The sequence below is a fragment of the Mus caroli genome, chromosome 6 (genome assembly GCF_900094665.2).
Source record: "Mus caroli chromosome 6, CAROLI_EIJ_v1.1, whole genome shotgun sequence".
In the NCBI taxonomy this organism is placed as follows: domain Eukaryota; kingdom Metazoa; phylum Chordata; class Mammalia; order Rodentia; family Muridae; genus Mus; species Mus caroli.
This window is the reverse complement of record NC_034575.1, coordinates 37857098-37862778: the sequence shown is the minus strand read 5'-3', so window position 1 is coordinate 37862778 and position 5681 is coordinate 37857098.

Sequence of the window (5681 nt, the reverse complement as noted above, 5' to 3'; positions counted from 1 at the left end):
AAAAAATATGCTTCCGTTTTCTCTGTTAGTTCCTCTACCACTTTATTCTTGTTGGTTGTCTTTATATTACTGTACGACAATAGCTGAGGTAATTGGCTGAAAAAGGGAAGGCTCATTTTCACCTTTCCTTTCTGAGATTTGTGGCCATGATGATTACTGCCTTACCCTCCCCAACCCCATTTGTCTGTTTGGTGTGTGTGTGTGTGTGTGTGTGTGTGTGTGTGTGAGGATCCACTTACCCTATAAGTACAATAAATAGATCTTTGATAAAAAAAAAAAAAGAAACTTATCGATATCTTTTCCTATACCTAGAGAAGATATGTTCTTATCATCAGGTACAGGAAAAGACAATGTGAATGTTTCCATATTTGGGCAATAACTGGAGACTAACATTTGCGGAAACTTCTGAGGCTGGTGGCTCAAACATAATACCAACTGGGAATGAATTTCTTTGCACAGTGCCCTCCTGGGAGCACCATTGGCCCCAGTGTTCTTCAACCTGTAGATTAGGGGGTTCAACATGGGTTTTAAAAGCTGTAAAACAAGAAAAGGCTAGGGGTTGGAGAGATGGCTCAGTGGTTAAGAGAACTGGCTGATCTCCCAGAGGTCCTGAGTTCAATTTCCAGAAACCACATGGTGCCTCACAACCATCTGTAATGGGATCCGATGCTCTCTTCTGGTGTGTCTGAAGACAGTGACAGTGTACGCATATACATAAAATAAATAAATATTTTTTTTAAAAAAATGAAAATACACTTCTGTTTCTCTTCAGGGTCCTGGGACTTGGGGCCATGTACATAATGATGGTGCTGACAAAGAAGAGCCCAACCACATAGTGGTGGGAAGAACAGGCAGATAAGGCTTTTCTGAGACCCTCCTATGACTTCATCCTGAGAACAGACACCAGGATGTGTCTGTTGGAGACTAGCATCAAGTGCAGAGGCCCCACTAAGATGAGCACAGAAGTGGTGGAGATGATGACTTTGTTGATTCCAGCTTGAGGACAGACAGGGTTTCACAAAAGAATTGATTGCTTCCATTTGTTACTCAGAAGAGCAGACTCAGAATGGGTATGTGAATATTTATATCCCAACTAACTCGAGATTGAGTTCATAATCTACTCAAAGGAAATTATAAAATAGCAATTTTTATTATTAATATTGTTTTTAATAGACAAGAATAATTATGATATTTACTTGTGGAATGCAATTTAATGTCTAGATACTTGAATATAAGGAGTATTGTGAGGTAGTGAGAAGGAAGGGCTTTGTAAAAGCAATATCTAATGGCAATGACATGCTATTGGGGGGTCCACTTAAACTCTGCATAAATCCAACATAATTTAAACATCAGGTCAATGTAGATGACAAAAATTTATTGTAATCAAGCCACTACTGATTGATTAGGGCTAAAGAACAGACTTGGGAGCTGAACTATGACCCATAAAGGACACTATGCAGCATATTTAAACGATGAAACCATAAAGAGAGGAGAGTGGGGGAGCTGAAATTTTCTGTTGATATTTTATACAATTTTATTCGTTTACATTTCAAACAATATTCAGCTTCCCAAATACCCCTTTATAAATCCCCCATCAACACCCCCTCTCCTCTCCCCTTTGTCTCTATGAAGGTGATCCCCACCAATTCACTCACTTCAGCCTCACCCCGCCAACATCCCCCTACACTGGGGCATTCCCTCCCCTCCCATTGATGTCAGATAAGGCCATCCTCTGCTACTTATGTATCTGGAGCTATGGATCCCTTTATATATACTCTTTGGTTGGTGGTTTAGTTCTTGGGAGCTCTGGGTGGTCCAGTTAGTTGATATTATCCTTCCTGTGGGGTTGCAATCCCCTTCAGCTCTTTCAGTCCTTCCCCCAGTTCTTCCAGTTGGGGTCCCCTGGCTCAGTCCAAGGATTGGCTGTGATTATCTGCATCTGTATTGGTCAGCTGCTGGTAGAACCTCTTAGAGGACAGTTATAAGAGGGTCCTGTTAACAAGCACTTTTTGGCATCAGCAATAGTGTCTGGGCTTGGTGTCTGCATATGGGATGGATGTCTAGGTGGGGCAGCCTCTGGATGGCCTTTCCTTCAGTTTCTGCCCCATTTTTTCTTTTGTCTTCACATTTCCTTGGGAAAGAAACAATTCTAGCTTAAAAATTTTGAGATGGGTGGGTGGTCCCATCCCTCAACTGGAAGCTGTGCCTATCTACTGGAGATGGTTTCTACGTGTTTTATCTCCCCTTTGTTGGATATTTCGGCTAATGTCATCCCTATTGGGTCCCGGGAACCTCTTGCTTCCCTGGCATCTGTGACTTTCTATTGGCTACCTCCAGTTCCTCATCCTCCACTGCTACAAATCTGTTCAATTTCCTGACCCTCTGTACTTTCCTCTTGTCCCTTCCAATACCTGTTTCTAACCCTCCCCCCCTTTCTCTTCCCCATTCTATGTATGATTGAAGAATCTACACTTTGGTCTTCCACCTTCTTAAGCTTCATATGATGCGTAGGTTGTATTGTAGGTTGTTTGTAGGTTGTATTCTGAGCTTTGGGGCTAAAATCCACTTATCAGTGAGTACATACTATGTGTGTGTGTGTGTGTGTGTGTGTGTGTGTGTGTGTGTGTGTGTTTGTGTGTGTGTATGTGTCTGGGTTACCTCACTCAGGATGATATTTTCTAGATCTATCCATTTGCCTGTGAAGTCCATGAAGTCTTTGTTTTTAATAGCTGAGAATTACTCCATTGTGTAAATATACCACATTTGCTGTATCCATTCCTTTGTTGAGGAACATCTGGGTTGTTTCCAGCTTCTAGCTATTATAAATAAGACTGCTATGAACATAGTGGAGCATGTGTCCTTGTTATGTTGGAGCATCTTTTGGTATATTTCCAGTAGTGGTATAGCTACTACTACCAAAAAAACTATTTCCAGTTTTCTGAGGAACTGCCAGACTTATTTTCAAAGTGGTTTTTACCAACTTGCAGTTCCACCAGCAATGGAGTGTTTTTTTTTTTTTTTTTAACATCCTCACCAGCAGCTGCTGTCACCTGAGTTTTTGATTTTAGCCATCCTGATTGGTGTGAGGTAGAATCTCAGGGTCATTTTGATTTTCATTTCCCTGATGACAAAGGATGTTGCACATTCTTTAAGTGTTTCTCAACCATTTGAGATTCCTCAGTAGAGAATTCTTTGTTTATTTCTGTACCCCATTTTTAAATAGGGTTATTTGGTTCTCTGGAGACTAACTTCTTTAGTTCTTTGTATATTTTGGATATTAGCCCTCTATTGGATGTAGGGTTGGTAAATATCTTTTCCTAATCTGTGGGTTGCCATTTTGTCCTATTTACAGTGTTCTTCCTCTTACAGAAGTTTTTCAATTTTTATGTATAGCCATTTGTCAATTGTTGATCTTAGAGCATGAGCTATTGGTGTTTTGTTCAAGAAATTTTCCCCTGTGCCTATGTGTTCAAGGACCTTTCCCATTTTCTCTTCTCTTAGGCTCAGCATATCTGGTTTTATGTGGAGATCCTTGATTGACTTGGTCTTGAGCTTTTTACAAGGAGATAAGAATGGAACAATTTGCATCCTTGTACATGCTGATCACCACTTGACACAGCACAATTTGTTGAATATGCTATCTTTTCCCCTCAGGATGGTTTTGGTTTCTTTGTAAAAGATCAAGTGATCATAGGTGTGTGGGTTTATTTCTAAGTCTTCAATTCTTTTCCATTGATCTACCTGCCTGTCTCTGTACTAGTACCATGCAGTTTTTATCACTATTGTTCTGTAGTAGAGCTTCAGGTAAGGCATGATGAGTCCCCTAAAAATTCTTTTATAATTGAGAATGGTTTTCACTATTCTGGGTTTTTGTTATTCCAAATGAATTTGAGAATTGCTGGATTAATGGGAAGATATTGTTTAAATTTGGTTTTGTCATGGGATATCTTGGTTTTTCCATCTATGGTAATTGAGTGTTTTGCTGGATATGGTATCCTGGCCTGGCATTTTTGTTTTCTTAGGGTCTGTATGACATCTGCCCGAGATCTTCTGGCTTTTAGACTCTCTGTTGAGAAGTCTGGTGTAATTCTGATTGTTCTGCCTTCATATGTTACTTGGTCTTTTCACCTTACAGCTTTTAGTATTCTTTCTTTGTTCTGTGCATTTGTTGTTTTGATTATTATGTGACAGGAGGAATTTCTTTTCTTGTCCAATCTGGTGTTCTACAGGCTTCTTGTATGTTTATGGGCATCTCTTTCTTTAGGTTAGGGAAGTTTTCTTTCATAATTTTATTGAAGATGTGTACTGTCCCTTTGAGTTTGGAATCTTCCCTCTTATACACCTATTATCCTTAGGTTTGGTCTTTTTCTTGTTTCCTGGATTTCTTGAATATTTTGAGTTAGGAGCATTTTGCTTTTAGTATTTTCTTTGACTGTTGTGTCAATGTCTTCTATGGTATCTTCTATGCCTGAGCTTCTCTCTTCTATCTCTTGTATTCTGTTGGTGATGCTTGCATCAGTGACTCTTGATCTCATTCGTAGGCTTTCCATCTCCAGTGTTCTCTCCATTTGTGTTTTCTTTAATGTTTCTATTTCCATTTTTAGATCCTGAATGCTTTTGTTTAAATCGTTTACCTGTTCTGTTGTGCTTTCCTATACTTCTTTAAGAGATATTTGTGTTTCCTTTTTGAGGGCTTCTACTTGTTTACCTATGTTCTCCTGAATTTCTTGAAGGGAGTTATTTATGTCCTTCTTAAAGTCCTCTATTATCTTCATGAGATGAGATTTTTATATTGAATCTTGCTTTTCTGGTATGTTAGGTTTTCCAGGGCTTGCTGTTTTGGCAGAAGTGGGTTATGGGGTTTCTATTGCTTATGTTCTTGTGCTTGCTTCTAGCCATCTGGTTATGTCTAGTGCTAACTGGCCTTCCTGTCTCTAATTGGAGCCTGTCCTTATTGTGATCCTATGATCCTGTGATCCTGAGATCCTGGGAGTCAATCTGACTCTGGTTGTGTGCAGAGTAGGTGGAGAGCCAGAGCCCAGCATCTTCTCTGGGCAGCAGTGCAAACTGGAGGGAACATGTGCCTTTGGATTGGCAGGGGCTCCTGCATTCCTTGGGTCCCAATGGTTACCAGTTATGCTGGGCAGTGGGGCAGAGTTTGTAGGCCTCAACTGAGGTCCTGGGTGTGTCAGAGCTCCTAGGAGTCAAGCTGACTTTTTTCCAGTCCTGGAGTTGGGAACATAGACTTAGTTTGACCCTGCCAGCAAGGTGGAATAATTGTCCTTGATATGTCTGGCAACTGGTTCACCAAGTGATTGACAGAATCACTAATTTACTACATCTTTCTATTGGAACCCATAGAAAATAGGGCATTTTGTGTTTCATCAGCTGTATTTACAAGCTCAACATAATGTAAGTACTCCAGGATTTGAAAGCTGGGAATGGCAGATGTCTCTGTGTAAACATTCACAGAAAAAAATTTCCTATGTATCATCTGATCAGATCATTCCATCTATATTTCTTTTTAATAAAATATCCTAAAGTAAAAATAAGATAGACTCGCCAGCTACCCACAACACCCGCCACAGGATCTTAAGACTTCTGGTGAGTGGAACACAGCTTCTGCCCCAATCCAATTGCGCGCGGGACCTGAGACTGCATTAGTTAGGGAAGCAGAAACC